Raw genomic sequence first — 18,435 nt, 5'->3', positions numbered from 1 at the left:
ATTGAACAACTGAGATCAAATCAAGCATGGAGTATTCTTTTTAGCCAGATTTTACGTTTTCTTTTCATATCTGCATCTCTTCTACACCTGCATCATCACCCCCTCCAACACACACGTATAGAAAATCCAGGTTAACAATTAATGTGGTTCCTTCTATATTCTTCTCCATTTTCAAGTAAACCATATATAAATATGTAAAAATACACATACACACATAGCTTTCTGTCATTGTCTATTTATAGAAATGAGATGAATTATTCACATTTCTTTACATATGGCTTTCCTTGGGAATATCTCATGGAAATCCCTCCAAGTCAACTGATATGACTCATTTATTTCTTTAAGTGGCTGCATAATGTGTTCAGCTATGCCAAAATTTATTCAACCATTCCCATAGTGATGGGTCCATTTGTTTCTATTTTTGTCACTGTAAACCACTAACTGCAATAAGCTGCTGCTGCACATAATATTCTTGTACATAGGACTTTATATATTTGTGCTTCTCTAAGTTGAAATTAATTTCTATATAAAAAGATCTAAAAACTTCAGTGATCCAAGAAAGGTTATGCAATCTGCCATTACTGTCAACAGAACATATATTATGTGAAAGACTTGATTATAACAAACAAACAAAAAACCCCAGTGCTTTTGCTGAAATGAAGGCAAGAAAAATAAATGGTATAGACCAGCTGTATAAGAATTTATGAATTATGTATATGCTTGTATTATTTATCTCAACACCATCAGCTCAACAAAATATCTAAACATTTGCAATATTAATTATAGTTAGGACATCTTTGATATTTTGCCTACTTTTAGTCACACAAAATGCATAACTTTTCATGTATCTTTTGACTTTTCATTGTAAAGATGTATTTACCAAGGTAGGAGGAAGGGAGCATTTTATTTAAGTCTGTTAGTCAGCTTGTTTTCTGAAATTATTTAGACATATGGTATGTGGGCCTCAACTTGTCCTCTTGCCCAGGCCCTGCAAATGCTTGTGAGGGACAGATCTGCTTTCAGCCCAGACTATGTTCATTTATCAATTTGTTCCTTCTTCATTCATTCAGCATGTGTTTGCTTAACATTTTCTATGAGCTGGGCATTGTACTAACTTCATTCATTCTACAAACATCTACTGAGTGTCATTAGAGTTCTGAGGACTTAGGACTTGGTACTAAGGATCATCTGATCGAAATGATACAACTGTAATTGGAAAGAGTTTGGTCCAGTGATAAAAAGATAGAAAAATAAGGAAGTGATTCAAAGACTGAGATAAGTGTTCAGGAAGGTACACACAAGGTGCACTGAGCACAGAGAAGGGAGGATACATCAGTCTGGGGGTGTTGGGGGACATCTTCATGGAGGAGGAAGTGACATTTTGGGTGGGACTTAATGGGTGAGTTCAGCTGAGTGTTGTCACTGGGTCCCCAATAAATACATGATAAATAAATATATGATATATAATATATAGATATTTATTTGTTACATATTATTTATATGTAATATATATTTGTACTGTAATAAAATATAATTTATATGTATTTAAAATTATGATCTAATATTATATAAATATGTTTAATATAGAATCATGTTATGCTCTTATATAAATATGTTTAATATATCTATTATAAATATATAATAAATGTGTGTAATACATATTATATATAAATGTGGGGTCATAGAAAAACTGTAAGTAGAAAATTAAGCCTAACATGGGGAAGCACTTCCTCTTAAGAGTCTCGTCACTCTATTAAATGTTGCTGAGATCTGTAGAGAAGGGCAGGGTTTTGTGAGGGTGAAGGAAGGATAGAGCCTAAGAAGTCAACAGCTTGAGGAAAGGGACAGTGGCTGGTGGGACTGATTGTGGTAGGACCTCAAATCTCTTGGGTGAAAGGCAAAGTTCCATCCATGCTGGCAAGATGCAGATGAAGACGGAGCAATTAGCTGGTGAACTTGGCTTTACTTGCTTGTTCCGGCCATTGAGATGATTCACCCCAAAGCCAACCTCAAGAGCAGGCTGATGAGATCAACCTGTCATGTAACAGCATCAGCGTCCTGCTGCGCCAGCGGAGGCTTTCCAAGCTCCACCCGACCACCGGAGGGTTTGAGATGCTATCAGTACATGCATGACAGGGCGTTTACCCACAGGTGTCTTTCTGACCCCGTTACCTCAATCCAGGATATTCTCCAAAGCTGTTATTGCCCAGAGCACCTACATCCCTCGCCCCCACTGTTCAGTAGTCTCACCTCTCCAAGATGGCAGCCAAGATGACCAGGGAAACCCCTGCTCTGGGGAGTCCAAACTGAGTCAATGCTGAGAACCCAAATAGAAAATCCCAGCCAATAACTGGATTTTCCTCAACTGCAATGAGGAATCCTCCCCATTCTGGCTTTAACTATTTTCCACTGTTTGCATTTGCAAATGTGACTGACCTTAAACAATTTCAAAGCAAATTAGTGGGGACAATGTTGGGCAGGGTTGATGGCCCTGGCCTGAGAATCAGGAGGTGTGGGTCCTGGTTCACACCTGCAATCAACTCATTTTGTGACCTTTGTCACGTAATGTTGCATCCTTGAGACTCAGTTTCCTTTTCTATAAAATGAGAGGGTTGAACCAGCAATCCTCTGTGACACTGAAGTTACCTTTTTATGGCCAGTGTCTCCCATCAGATCCAAACAAAGCACCTCCAGAGCTGAGATGTAGCTTTTTCACTTTTAAATCCACAGTGACCCAATAAGCATTAGTGCAAGTAAATGAACCTGGATGCCCCATCCAGTTGAGAACCTATCCAGTTCCATATTTCACAGATTTGCTCAATATGCCACCCGATCCTCAGCACATTTGGTAAACACTACGCCATGATGCACTATGCTGATCTCCCTTAGGGACTGAGACCCTCACTCCCAGAGATACTGGGAGTGTTGAGAGCCCCTCCTCCATAAAGAGGGTCACCTTTCTGGTGGCAACTTGCATCCTGCGACTGGTCAATGCATGGGGATAAATGCCTGTCTCCCTTGCCCCAGTGCAAGACCATCTCGGCTCCTGCGAGTCCTGTGGGATTTGCTGAGGCATGTGCTGTGACTGCAACACAGACCAACTCCTCCCTTTGTCCGCTGCCACTTTCTTCTCTTCCCTTTGGAAGCCCTTGACCCCGAGAGCCCTCTTCAATTAGTTTCCAATTCAGAGTCTGCTTCCCATGGAACTGAACATGTGGCAACCTGTGCCAGAATAGTCTGAGGAATGGTCTTAGGAAACAGGCTCTGAGAACTCCATCCTGGGGGTGGGTGCAGCCATGACCCCCCGGCACATGTGCACCAGTGCAATTATTAACACAGTCCCAGCTGTGAACTGGGATGGTTCACCACATGGGGACAATATATCAGGCTGAGAAATACGTGGACAATTATATTTAATATAAGTATAATAAAACAGAATTGGATAGCTATTGATGGAGAAAATGGATGCTTTAGAAAAGAAAAAAAAATGATAAAACACTAGTGGTGGTTTATTAGCAATTAAAGGCTAAGTGTGAAAGCCAGAGAGCCTCTTGCCAGCAAATAAGAAACTCTCATCTCTCACAGCCAGGAGAGAATATGGTGCTGAAGATGAGGACCAGGGCTTAATCATAAGAGGAGTCAAGCTCCCAAGAAGGTTAAACTCCCAAATAAGGCAGGTCTGCTATGCCCAAGTCAGGCTCTGATAAGAAAGAATGGGACCCTGAGACGAGACAGGGACACTGATGTTGATGCATTTGAAAATCTGGAATCCTCAGATACCCCGGAGCCCTCTGGCCTGCAGAAGTTGCCCACTCCTCCCTGTTAAAGGCTATCCCCGCAACCTAGGAGATGACTCAGAGGCCTCCCCGTCTTGTAACTCACCCTCCTCGGGATCTACCTCCACCTTCCTCCTAGCACTAGACCAGTAGCTGTTAGGGTTAAGTCACAACATAAACCAGACAGGGGAGTCCTGAGTCTACTAGGGGAGAAATGGAATTATCCACTCAATGAACTGACTGCATGATGCAGCCAACATGTACAGGCAGAAGCAAGAGCGTGGGGGCTGGATCCTGAGGGTCCTGGATCCAGGGGGTCAGAATATCAGGTTGGGTAAGGTGGAGTTTATCAATGTGAGAGCACTCTATCATGATACAGGATTTAATATCCCGGCAAGGACTATAAAAGATGGTGCTAGCATACCACTAGAATAGCCCTTGGAAGCTTGGAAAAAGCAACAGGCAACACCAAGTGACAGAGAAATACCAAATCACCATGGCAGGTATGGAAGAAGGAATCAAAATTTCAAGAAGTGGGCATGTTAGAAGGGATCTACTCTTAAGGTCTGAAAACCTCCTGAGGAGAGGAAACTCTAGCAAAGTGATAGGAAATGTTCTGGCGTAAGGGTCACTGGCATTTCTGAGAAGCTCGGTGGTGACCTTATTCTGACGACCCAAGCTGACCACAGGAGATGCAGTAACAGAACTGGGCTCCCTGGGGGTGAGCGATTCTAAAATAATAGAGGCCAGGTAATGTTTAACCAACAAAGGAAGGTGGATGCAGTTGTTATAATGAGTGGCAAGGTGGTAGTTCATCCTCGGGAATTGGGGGAGTCTAGGGTGACGAACTATTTTGTTTTGCACAGGGACTAAGGGATTTCCAGGGATGCAGGATGTTGTTCAGTGTTTAAACAGGGACAGCCCTGGGAAAACCAGGATGGTTGACCATACGAGGGGTGACCCATATAGAGCTATGGAGACCTATGGCCATTTACTCAAGTAATCCTACCTTGGGGAAAGGCAGATATCCAAATATTTCAAGGACTGTTGGACACAGGTCTAAGTTATTGGTATCTGAGAACTGAAGTGTCAACTGGCCCCTCAGGATATTAGGGGCTTATGGGGACCAGGTAATAAATTGAGTCTGGCTCACTGTGGGTCCAGTATGTCCATGGACAAACCTAGTGGTCAGTCCCCAAATATGTAATTTTAATAGCTATACTTGGCAGTTCACTGAGCATCCACGTTGGTTCCTTGGTTTGTGGGGTAAGAGCTATTATAATGGGAAAGATCCAGTGGAAGCTTTTGAAATTGGCCTTCCCCACAGCCAACATGGCTAATCCAAAATAATCCAAAATATCGTTGTATCGGGAGGACAGCAGAGATTAGTGCCTCCCTTAAAGACCCAAAGGCTGAGAGGCAGTGATCCCTACCATGACACCTCCAAAGCCAGGTGCATCCCGGAGGATGCCAGTGGCCTTCTGCAAAACAGTGGCCTCAACTGCAACTGCCATGTCAGAAATCGGATCTTAATTAGATTAGACTACACGCTCTCAGGCACACAGTATGTTGCCATTGATCTAGTGAATGCGTTCTTTTTGATCCCTACTAGAAAGGAGAATGAAAAGCAGTCTGCATTCACTTGGAATGGACACCAGTATCCATTTACAATCTGGCCTCATAGGGAGGAATGAGACTATATGCCAAATGAGCATCAGGACTGAGCTAATATACGCCAAAGTGACCTGGACCGTCTAGACGTTTCAAAGTGTGTCACACTGGTTCACGGTACTGATGACATCGTGTTAATCAGACCAGATGAGTAAGAAGTGGCAAATACATGGGAGATGTTGGTAAGCCGCAAGTGGTCAAGAAGGCAGGAAATAAGTTCTGTGAAGATTCAGGGGCCTATCCCGTCAGTGAAGACTTCCCAATTTAGAAGGCACGTGGACAAATACAACAGTCACAGAGAAGGGCAGGGTGTCCAGGGGCTCAGACCACTTGCATGAGGGTCTGTCACTCCACCAGGTAAGCCAACTGGATCAGCAGAGATGTTAGCTGAGGGCGAGGGCGATCCGGGATGGGTAGTGGAGAAAGGGAACTATGAGTGTTAGGTGCTACCTTGGGACAGGCGACAGTAGTAGGGCCTGAAGTTCACCCCATTCACTTCTCCTTTATATTAAATAAAAGAGTCTCAGTGGCACAGGGTGGATTTTAGGGGACTCTGAGTTACACCATCCAGACCCTCTCCTTCGGGACTGAAGCATCGTTTCTCTGGTGGCTGAAAGTGTTAATAACAGACAGCTCCGCTGGGCTCCCCACTCCACCCCCCGACTGCCACAATGGTCCTTAGGTGGAAAGAGCTCCTCACCCGAGGTCACAGCTCCTTCCCCGAGCGGCCTGCATGACGTGACTGCTTAACACAGGGCTATAATTGCTGGGTCCTTTGCCCCAATTGAGGACAGCTCCTCAGTGCCACCCTCAGCTGCGGAGTCTCCCTGGCTGGGCGGAGGTCTCTGTTTTGACTGGATCACAGACCCACTTTCCCCTCTGCCCAATTCTGCTCCTTTCACTCTTCCACAGCCATTGATCCCCATAGCATCCCACGTGCAAATTCTCCATCTCAGACTCTGCTTCCCATGGAACCCAACCTCCAACACAATAACCTCACATATCTAATTTTTTGTAAGAAAAGATATATTAAAAAAAATCTGAAACTTCAGCTTTTCAAAACCCCAAACATCACATATGAATGAGAAGCCTCTAATGCCATCACATGGTAATACAGTATACCATTATTGGCACTTAAAGAACAAAGAAAAAGCAGGGGTGGGGAGAGTGCAGGGAGTTATGTCATTGCCAGCATGTTATCAGGCATGAGAGACCTTTCTGTTACCCCTGAAAAGAGGGAAAGGAATGCATGACTGATATGATTCTGGAATCATAAAAGTGCTTCAAAGGAAAATTACAGCAACACAGGCTCTATATGGAAAACAACCAATTGCTGAGGGCTAGGCCCTGAACAAGGCTCTTTCCCGAATCATCTCACTTAGTCTTTGCAGGAATCATAAAAGTGCTTCAAAGGAAAATTACAGCAACACAGGCTCTATATGGAAAACAACCAATTGCTGAGGGCGAGGCCCTGAACAAGGCTCTTTCCCGAATCATCTCACTTAGTCTTTGCAATTACTCTTGGAAGTGGGTAAGACAGTCACTGTCACTTTGCAGATGAGAAAACTGAGGCTTAGCAAGGTTAAGCCATTTGTCGAAAATCACACAACCAATCAATGGTGGAGTCCGTGAACCCCAGACTTTGATTTCTGAGCCTGTGGGCTACAAGAGGCTCTCCTGCCTCCACACAGGTAAACGCCAGGACACCTGGGCACTAAGCATTACATTGTCTAATTCCTTTCCAAGCCAAACTCTTCTATCTGAATTATTTACACCCTAGGAACACATACTTTATTTTTATTAGATACTACTAATAGGAAAAGAAAAGGATTCCATTACAGAAGTTACTTTACATTCTTGTTTACTGGAACATACCAATTCTGTGTAAAAAATGCTATTTCTATGAATCTGGCTCAACTACTCAAACTCTGGCTTGATAGAGAGGTAACACCCGTGATGGGCTTTAATATTATCCCGTTCAATAACTATCCACATGGTGAAGCTCTGGTGTTCAGGAGCTACTGGCTTACAGTGTTTTATTACGTTTAAAGAAAATGTTTTATTGCATTTTTTTAAAAACTTGTAGCAATTTACACTCTCATCAAAAGTAGGTATTTATAGGGATTGTAATTAATGAAGGAAAAAAAATTGATGCAGATAATAGCAATGCCCAGGGACTCATGAGATTTGTCATCGTCTTATTGTTTTCTAAGCAAAAGTTTTCTACCAAATTATTTCTCCTTAAAACATGTACTTTAGGAGGCAAGCATATACAGTGGAGAAAAGACAGCCTCTTCAATAAGTGGTGCTGGGAAAATTGGACAGGTACATGTAAAAGTATGAAATTAGAACACTCCCTGACACCATACACAAAAATAAACTCAAAATGGATTAAAGACCTAAGTGTAAGGCCAGACACTATCAAACTCTTAGAGGAAAACATAGGCAGAACACTCTATGACATAAATCGCAGCAAGATCCTTTTTGACCCACCTCCTAGAGAAATGGAAATAAAAACACAAATAAACAAATGGGACTTAATGAAACTTCAAAGCTTTTGCACAGCAAAGGAAACCATAAACAAGACCAAAAGACAACCCTCAGAATGGGAGAAAATATTTGCAAATGAAGCAACTGACAAAGGATTAATCTCCAAGATTTACAAGCAGCTCATGCAGCTCAATAACAAAAAAACAAACAACCCAATCCAAAAATGGGCAGAAGACCTAAATAGACAGTTCTCCAAAGAAGATATACAGACTGCCAACAGACACATGAAAGAATGCTCAACATCACTAATCATTAGAGAAATGCAAATCAAAACTACAATGAGATATCATCTCACACCGGTCAGAATGGCCATCATCAAAAAATCTAGAAACAATAAATGCTGGAGAGGGTGTGGAGAAAAGGGAACACTCTTGCACTGTTGGTGGGAATGTAAATTGATACAGCCACTATGGAGAACAGTATGGAGGTTCCTTAAAAAACTAAAAATAGAACTACCATATGACCCAGCAATCCCACTACTGGGCATATACCCTGAGAAAACCATAATTCAAAAAGAGTCATGTACCAAAACGTTCATTGCAGCTCTATTCACAATAGCCAGGACATGGAAGCAACCTAAGTGTCCATCATCGGATGAATGGATAAAGAAGATGTGGCACATATATACAATGGAATATTACTCAGCCATAAAAAGAAATGAAATGGAGGTATTTGTAGTGAGGTGGATGGAGTTAGAGTCTGTCATACAGAGTGAAGTAAGTCAGAAAGAGAAAAACAAATACAGTATGCTAACACATATATATGGAATCTAAGGAAAAAAAAAAAGGTCATGAAGAACCTAGTGGCAAGACAGGAATAAAGACACAGACCTACTAGAGAATGGACTTGAGGATATGGGGAGGGGGAGGGGTGAGATGTGACAGGGTGAGAGAGTGGCATGGACATATATACACTACCAAATGTAAAATAGATAGCTAGTGAGAAGCAGCCGCATAGCACAGGGAGATCAGCTTGGTGCTTTGTGACCACCTAGAGGGGTGGGATAGGGAGGGTGGGAGGGAGGGAGATGCAAGAGGGAAGAGATATGGGAACATATGTATATGTATAACTGATTCACTTTGTTATAAAGCAGAAACTAACACACCATTGTAAAGCAATTATACTCCAATAAAGATGTTTAAAACAAAAACAGAAACAAAAACAAAAACATACTTTATTTTTTTGTAATGGAAGCTGATTTTAAAAAGGATTTACTGGGTATTCCCTGGTGGCGCAGTGGTTAAGACTCTGCGCTCCCATTGCAGGGGGCCCAGGTTCATTCCCTGGTCGGGGAACTAGATCTCACATGCATGCCACAACCAAGGTGTCTGCCTGCCACAACTAAGACCCGGCACAACCCAATAATAAATAAACTAATTAATTATTTTTTTTTAAAAAAGGATTTACTTCACAGAAATGTACTTTGTACAAATATATGTAGAACATATAAATTTTGCATGATAAATATTTCAATTAACACAGCCTTAAAATTAATATGTAATCTACATATAAATATATAAACATTATATAATATATACATATACTTTAACATTTATTGAGTGTTTACTGTGTGCCAGGCACTGTTCCAAAGTGTGTTAACTCATTTAATCCTCACTCTCAAATAACTCATAAATAAACTCATAACTCAAAAGATAATAACTCATAAATCCTATGAGAAGAGAATGTATTACATTTTATAGATACAAAGAATATAGGGCTTTGTACACAGGAGGAAACTGAGGCACAGCAAAGTTGATGAACATGACCAAGAGCATACAGGCAATGACTGGCAAAGCTGGGTTTCAAAGTCAGGCACTCTGACCCCAGAGGTCTCTGTTCTTTGGCTGTAGAGTTACACAACCAAAGGAAGACAAGGGCATCATTTTCCTAGTTGTTCTTCTCCTCACGTCCTTCACTTCTGCTTCCAGCTCAAAGATGTTTACTAGTGTGAGTGTTAAGGATGAAGCCCCCGCCCCCCCCCACCCCCAGGATTTTGAACTTGTCTCTTCATAGCTCCAGGGAATTATTTTACCAACAGTAGTGAAATTAACTCACAAGCAGGTGTTCAGCCAAAGCTAAGGGTCAGGGAGAATTTGCGATACTTCCAGTGAATCCTATGCTTACAGGTGAGACGGGCAGGTGACCTAGGTGAATACAGCAGCTGGGGGAGGCTGGGGTGCTCATACCGTCTAAAGCGGGAGCTGCTCCTCAACCCAGCCTAGAGCTGCCGGCAGCAAAATGCGTCCAGGGCGCACAGACCTTCCCGTTTTTTTTCAAGGGAATCCAGAAATGTAAAATCTCTTGACTTTTAAACACTGGTGAACTTTTGTGCGTGTGTGTGCGATATTTTGCAAGCCAAACAGTCCATCTGTAGGCCAGCTATGGTTCATAGGCCGCCACTGTGTAACTTCTGACCTGAATGAAAATTGAGAGGGTGGTCTCCCAAGTGTTATACATTGAGGAGCACTGGGGACGTGACCTCATTTCTCTAAATATCTCCCCCAGCGTGGCCTGAATTTCCACTATTATTAACTTATCCTCTATGTTGACATTGAGTTTTCCATGTTCATTAAAAAACTACGGCAGGGCTTCTCTGGTGGCGCAGCGGTTGAGAATCTGCCTGCCAATGCAGGGGACACGGGTTCGAGCCCTGGTCTGGGAAGATCCCACATGCCGCGGAGCAACTGGGCCCGTGAGCCACAATTACTGAGCCTGCGCGTCTGGAGCCTGTGCTCCGCAACAAGAGAGGCCGCGATAGTGAGAGGTCCGCGCACCGCGATGAAGAGTGGCCCCCGCCTGCCACAACTAGAGAAAGTCCTCGCACAGAAACGAAGACCCAACACAGCCATAAATAAATAAGTAAATAAATAAATTAAAAACAAACAAACAAAAACACTACGGCAGAGAGAGAGAACCTGCCAAGTCCCATCACCATACTATGAAAAAAAAGCGATCAGATACTTCAAGCACCCCCTTTTGAAGGTGACATAGTCCATTTTTAAAACTATCTAGGGGCTTCCCTGGTGGCGCAGTGGTTGAGAATCTGCCTGCTAATGCAGGGGACACGGGTTCGAGCCTTGGTCTGGGAGGATCCCACATGCCGCGGAGCAGCTGGGCCCGTGAGCCACAACTACTGAGCCTGCGCGTCTGGAGCCTGTGCTCCGCAACAAGAGAGGCCGCGACAGTGAGAGGCTTGCGCACCGCGATGAAGAGTGGCCCCCGCTCACCGCAACTAGAGAAAGCCCTCGCACAGAAACGAAGACCCAACACAGGCAAAAATAAATAAATAAATAAATAAATAAATAAAAATAATTTTAAAAAAAAAAAGAAGAAGAAAAGGAATTAAAAAAACAAAAACAAAAACTATCTAAATGCGCTGGACTGAGGGGCCAAAGGAACCAGACGCTGCCTTTGGCTATGGTGCCTCAGACGTCTCTTGGCAAAGACCTCTCCTGCGCCCAACTAGTCCTCAGGCCTCCCTCCTTTACTCACCTGACTCCACCCCTTTTTTGTGAGAGAGAATTTTATGACTTCAGATTTTTTTTTAGTTGCAAGTAACAAAAGCAACGCAAAGTGGCCTCACTGAGAAAGGAGAGAACGAAAGGAGGAGGAGCTAGAAAGAACGTGTTCGTTCCAGAAACTGGAGACTGATCTCTGGGAAATCTAGGTCAGATACGGCTGGATCCAGAACCCCAGCACTCTCTCTCTCTCCATCCCAGCTCCACGCTCCTCTGCATTGGCGTCGTTATCTGGCAGAGTCTCCCAATGAGGCGGGCCTGGCGGCCTGCAGCAGCTCCACTGTAACTTATACCCACTTAGCAACTCTGCAGAAAGAGGTGCCCTCTTTCCCAACGCGCCCCAAATTACTGCCGCTGACATTGTGGCCTTAGGACATGTGTCTACACCTAAGCCAATCACTATGGCGGGGGGTGGGGGGATACTCTGATTGGCTAAAGCTGGGTTACATGCCCCTCCTCCCCCCAAGCCAGAATATAGGGCCAACTCCTAAAAATTCACGCACTTAGAGTCTGATGGGTGGGGGCTTCCGCAGGCTGTGCTGCTTCGTTTCCTTCCCTCAAAGTTCTCCCGTAGTTTTCGCTGCTGTCGTTACAGTGCACTCAGCACCGTGCAAGCGCGCAGAGAAAACAGATGAGAAACACAGCCTCAAACTAATCTTCTCTCCCAGGCATGTCTTATTTTCTCAAAAGACTTCTGCCCCTGCGCTTGACTACAGCATAAGGTCTCGACTTTTAATCGTGGCATTTGTAAGACCTTCTGTGATTTGGGCGCAACCTATCTGCCTTTGTCTTTCAATGTAACTCTTACCGCATTGCGCCACAGCCTGACGGCCCTGAAGTGCCTCCCACGAACTTTATTCCTCCCTTACCTTTGCAGATTCTGTTCTGTTCCCGGCCTGCCTCTGCTGCCCGGCCACTTACTGTTGGAATCCTACCTCCCATAAAGGACGGTTGTCTTTTTTTGCTGTCTGGTTCCCAGCATCACTTACATTTAGAATACTGACTCTCTCTGATTTTGTTTACCTTTAAAGAAGTTTTGTTTATTTAAAAAAAAAAATACTGATCCCCCCAGGGGAATTCTCCACGTGGATGGTCTTGATGGAAAAGAACGGGCAACTCCCACTAAAAAGCCTTCTCTACCCCTACCCTGGCTTGGCCAGCGGCTGATCATGTGACTTTGCTCAGCCTGTCACACATGCTGTCCTGGGACTCTGACCTTGGGAGAGTGATAAAGGATCTTCTCAGCAGCATCAAAGCCAAATTAACCCATTCCTTCTGTGTGATCTCTGCTGGGGGTCGTATTCTTCATCTTCCACAGCTCCCTTGATTCTGCTTGTTTTCCAAATCTGGTCATTTCAGCCTCCTGACAATTCCGTGAGTCCCTGGTCTCCTTCCCACACTTTCCCCTTTTTTGTTTGAGCTAGCTAGAGAAGCTTTCTGTTGCTTGCAACCAACAACTCTGACTGACATACTCCCCTTAAGGCCCAATTTAAACCTCAATTTCCCACACAAAGCTTTCCTTCAAGATAGCCCTTCTTCTACATTCCCATAAATTCTCTAACATAAAAGCAAATCCTTGGAATTGGCTCTGATTTTGAGTTATTCACTTACATGTCTGTCTCCACACCAGACCGGGAGCTCCTTGACGACAGGGACTATGTCTTAGGTGGCTCTGTAACTCCACACCTAGCTCAGTACCTGGCACATAGTATAGGTACTTTGTAATTGTGCACTGAATGAGTAAATTTGGTTTTAGTTGAATTTAGGCATTTGTTTCTTTCAGGACATTGCACTGCTGCAGATATTTTTCTCCCATTTCTGTTTATTTAGGAAGGAACTGAAGACTGCAAGGGAAAAGAAAATTCACTATTATGGTGCTCTCATTTTGACCAGTCATCTTCACTTTATACTCCTTCACCCTTTTTCCAGAGTGTTAAGAAACATATCAGAGATTGCTGTTTCCTTTTCTTTTTCCTGGTGTTGCCAGCCAGGCCATGGAGATAATGATGACAACAGTCACGCTTATACAGCTTTTACTGTCAACCAAGCCCTAGGCCAGCTGCCTTACATGCAGTGTCAGGTCACTAAGTATAATTATGACCTAACCAAGATTCAGGAAGCTCAAGTGACTTTCCGAAAGTCACAGAACTGGCAAGAATGGAGATGCTATGACTCGATGTGTTTTCATTACTCTCTATCTACTTATGGGTGATTCTCTCATGTCATGAAATGTCTAAAAGGTTGGAAGAAATGGAAGGAAAAGTACGACACTGAGTAATCCTCAAAAGAAAATACCGAGCTCTCGGATGGATAAGAATTATGCATTTTTTTGTGCTTAAGTTAAACTTTTTATGGAAGCATCTCACCAAGACTGTCTTCAAGGGTTTAGTTGTTATGGGACCTTCTAATTCGCTAAATTTCAGTTCATTTTAGCCCACATGTATTTCACATCTCCAGTGTTTAAAAAAGACTTGGAAAGGATCTGGAAGTGAAAATGCCATGGATATACAGATGGACACACCAAATTCCAGGCCTTGCAAAGCTCTCTGCTGGTAGGGGACCAAGGCTAATGAAAACCCTGCCAAAGACAAAGGAATCCTTGAGGGACCAACAAAGTGCTCTGGAAGCACAAAGCAGGATGTGGGCAATTCCCAAAACACATATCAGGGTGACTTCACAGGGCAGGAGGCTAAAAGCATCTATAGGAGAGTGACAAAGCAGGGGGGTTAAGAGGGCGGACTATGGAGCCCGCTGCCTGGATTCAAATCCTTCCTCCAGCACCAGCTAGCTCTAGGCTCTTGAGCAAGTTTCTGTGCCTCAGTTTCTTCATCTGTAAAATGGGCTAATAATCATGGTATCAGCATGGTATCAGTATCAGCTCCTGTGAGGAGTCAACATTTGTCAAGTCTTAGAACAGCAACCTGACACCGAGCGAGCACTCTGTGAGAAGCTAAAATGTAGGATGAACAGGTAGAGAAGAACCCAGGATGGTATCCCAGCCATGGAACCACCACTCGGTGTTAGGAGGTGTGCATGGCAAGTGGGGACAGTGCAGGATCCAGGGAGCTAGAGCACTGAGCGCACGGAGGAGGGAATGAGTGACAGCAGTGGTCTGAGGTGGGAATGGGGCGGGGGGCGCATAGGATGGAGATGAGCTAAACCACTGGGGGAGGGCTCACCACACCCCCAGAATGCGAAACCTCCCCCATGTACACAATGTAGCAACTTTTCTAGGCAGTAATCCCAATTTGGAGCCAGAGACATTTGCAGGCACATGAGAATCTAGCTTTCTGAGTTAGGGCATAGACAGGAATAAACTCTAGGAGAGAACTTGAGTGTTTCTAAAAGGAAAAACCCGGAGAAAATTATTTTGACATGACTTTTTAAAATACGCTCACAGGGGGCTTCCCTGGTGGTGCAGTGGTTAAGAATCCGCCTGCCAATGCAGGGGACACGGGTTCGAGCCCTGGTCCGGGAAGATCCCACATGCTGCGGAGCAACTAAGCCCCGTGAGCCACAACTACTGAGCCTGCACTCTAGAGCCCGCGAGACACAACTACTGAGCCCACGTGCCGCAACTACTGAAGCCTGCACGCCTAGAGCCTGTGCTTTGCAACAAGAGAAGCCACTGCAATGAGAAGCCCGCGTGCCGCAACGAAGAGTAGCCCCAGCTCGCCACAACTAGAGAAAGCCTGTGTGCAGCAACAAAGACCCAACTCAGCCAAAAATAAATTAATTAATTAATTAATTAATTAAAAAAAAAATGCTCACAGGGGAATTCACTGGAAGTCCAGCAGTTAAGACTCCTCGCTTCCACTGCAGGGGGCACAGTTTCCACCCCTGGTCTGGGAACTAAGATCCTGCATGCCATGTGGTGTGACCAAAAAAAAAAAAATATGCTCACAGAAGGGGAGGGAGGCCTGTCCTGCGCATGTCTGAAGCAGCCCGTAAAGAAAATGATTGGCACCCAGATAGGGCACGGAGTCAAGAACCCTAAATCACAACTCAGTTCTTGCTGTGCACCCCTCAATGAGTCACTTAAGATTTCTAGGTCCCGAGCATCTCCACCCTCAAAGTGTGAGCAAAACTATCTTTCTCTGCTAGGAAACTGATGACATACAACATTTAGCAGTGAAGAGGCTGCAGCGTGCATGCCGGATAATAATACCACATGTAAATATTCCCATAGTCCCGCCCACCGCCACACACAATTCTCAAAGCCATGATTAATCCCTTTGGAAAGCTCTGTACACATATCACTCTGTTTGCCCCTTTCCCAAGAGGGCACAGTTGATTAATTCTGATTTCTCAACTGCCCCAAGACCATTTAAACTTGTAAATGGTGCTTCTGTGATTCTCATCAGTTCAAGGTTATAAGGCCTGGCACACCTAGGAGCCACGAAACCACAGAACAGGTTCACCTAGTCCCAGACACCCTCAAGGATCCTGAGAGAGGCCCCTAGGAAAGACAGAATTTAATGCTCTGATTACAGGTGTGGCAAGGAAGGGCTGTTTTTTTTTCTCATTTGGGAAACTTCCTTTTAAAATATTGAACCAATAATCTATGGACATTGTTAAAACATTAGATAATACAGGCAAAAAAGAAGAGAAAATACAAATTATCTACAGTCCCACCACCCACAGAAATCCAGAGTTAAGCTATGTAGCATATATAACTGTTAACATAGATATCTTTTGCTAACCTATTGTCATAGAGCCTTCCAGACTTCTTTGTATAGTTACATATTTTTTATAAAATGGAATCTCCTTGATTCTCATTCTTATTGATATCTTATTATTCTCTAAGTTGTTTTTTTTCAATTAAAAATATTTAATAAGCATCTCTGTGTGTCCCAGTACGGCTTTATATCATCATTTTTGATGGCAGACTAGTATTTCCCTATAAAATCTAACAGTCATAACTCTGGGTGAGATAGAAGCCCAGTTCACACTGGCTTAAGCACCATGGAAAGGATTTATTGCCCTGTGTAACTGCAAGTCCAGAGGCAGATTTTAAACATGGCTGGGCACAAGGACTCAGATCTCAGCCTCCCTCAGTCCCTCTCTTCCACATGCCTCTGTGTTGGCTGCTCTCAGGTGGGCTTTGCTTAGGTCCTACCAGCCCCACATCCAGTGGAGGACCTCTCTGTCCCAACTGTTCCAACAAAAAGCCCCTGAAGAGACTCTCATGGACCCAGCTTAGTTATGTGCCCATCCCTGAATCAGTCACTATTCACTATGGTCAGGGGTTGGAATGCTCCCACTGGCCAGGACTGGCTTCCTGTGACTTCCTGTGGAGTAGGGTTAGGGATTAGCCCCTTCCAACGCCAGGAAAAGAGCTGATTCTCGAGTAAAGTTGGGGTGCTATTCCTGTATGAAAAAGAATGATTGCTAGACTGACCAAAACATGTGATGTTTACCACATAATCACTCTCTTCTACTAAGAATTCCATATAGGTCCAGCACTATGCTAGTCACTTTACAGTATCTCATAATAATCCTCAAACAATCTTATGAGTCTGCGGCCATTGCTGTCGTCACTGTTTTATAGGAATCTGAAGCTTATCAAGGTTAAATAGTTATCCCAAGGTCACAGAGCTAGTAGTGGGCGGGAGTAAGTAAGATCCCAGGTTGTCTGGCCCTGTAGTCAATCTTTGCAAGTGCTGTACTTTTCAGCAGACCATGGTTTATTTGACCGATTCCTATCCTGACAATGCTGAAAATGCTGAAAAGTTGCTGATTGGATACCAGACCGAGTGAGCTGGAAAAGTCAGAGGTGGTGATCAGGAAGAGGGATGGATAAAATTAAGATTGTAGTCAGGTTGCAAATACTGATGATGACAAGGTCTAGGGTATGAGCGTGGCAGTGGGTAGCTAAGATATAAGGTCCTTGGAGGAGAGGAAAGCAAGAAACTGAGAGGCCAAGGGCATTGGAAGCATTATTTATCTACATGGACACTGAAATCACCACAAGTTAGGTTAGGAGTAGTGATGGAGAGAATGACAGTGGGTTAAGAACTAGAATCCTCAGGAAATTATGGGAAGTCACTTGGGTCTGGTGAAGACTGCAACCAGGAGGGTGGTGAACGGTATTATCTCTTCACATGACCTGCAGAGTTGCTGGTCCTCAGGGAATCACCAGGTCATGGTTAGAGCAAGAGCATAATGAAAACAGAGAGAAGAGGTTCAGTGATAAAAAGATTTTGCTGATTATGATCAATGGATTTCAGAAGATGCGCTGGGAAGCGGGAAGATGGGAGATGGGGCAAAATCCAGGACTGTACAGAGTCTGGGTGATGACCTGGGAATTTGGACCTTTGTGTAGGGCCTCTAACAGGCAGGGCTAAGAACATGATGGGTGAGTCCTGATGATCCTAAGACCATGGGGCTGAGGCTGTGAGTGTTGCTGGGGAGGAGATGATGAGAGCTCTGGGTCCCCTTTTCACTCCCTCCAATGAAGGTGTCTTATTTTTCTTATTTATGGACAACTAAACAGTGCCTCGTTCCAGTTTCCTCCCTGACACTTTCCTAGGTCTAACACATATTCAGTCTGGCAAGGCTGCATTAGAGAGTCTTGACCAAAAGTCAAAATTCTAGCATCAAGCTCCAGTCAAAATAGGAAATGATATGAGAGTCTATATAGAATACAAAAAATATAAAGTGTCAGACTTCTACCCTTAAGATCTTTAAAAAACTGAGGCATGACTCACATATAATAAAATTCAGTGTTTAAAGCATATGATTAAGTGGGTTTAGTATTCTTGCAAGGTTGGGTAACCATCACTACTATCTAATTCCAGAGCATTTTCATCACCCCAAAGAGAAAACCCATACTCATTAATAATCACTCCTCATTTCTGCTCCTCTTAGCCCCTAGCAACCACTAATCTACTTTCTGTCTCTATGGATTTGTCTATTCT

The 18,435-nt window shown here is 43.8% G+C and overlaps 2 long non-coding RNA genes across 2 annotated transcripts in view; one reads left to right on the top strand and one right to left on the bottom strand.

Moving 5' to 3' along the window:
- Positions 1–11,309, top strand: part of LOC309646719 — a 109,393-nt gene extending 98,084 nt beyond the window's left edge. Inside the window, exon 2 of the long non-coding RNA XR_014255559.1 lies at positions 11,010–11,309. This is a non-coding gene — a long non-coding RNA (uncharacterized lncRNA). The remainder of the gene's footprint in view (positions 1–11,009) is intronic.
- Positions 1–18,435, bottom strand: part of LOC309646717 — a 400,316-nt gene that overhangs the window by 129,753 nt on the left and 252,128 nt on the right. The window lies entirely within an intron of this gene.

The sequence above is a fragment of the Balaenoptera physalus genome (assembly GCF_965194825.1).
Source record: "Balaenoptera physalus genome assembly, chromosome: 17".
Classification (NCBI taxonomy): domain Eukaryota; kingdom Metazoa; phylum Chordata; class Mammalia; order Artiodactyla; family Balaenopteridae; genus Balaenoptera; species Balaenoptera physalus.
The sequence above is the reverse complement of the archived record's forward strand: the minus strand, read 5'-3'. Positions and strand labels throughout refer to the sequence as shown.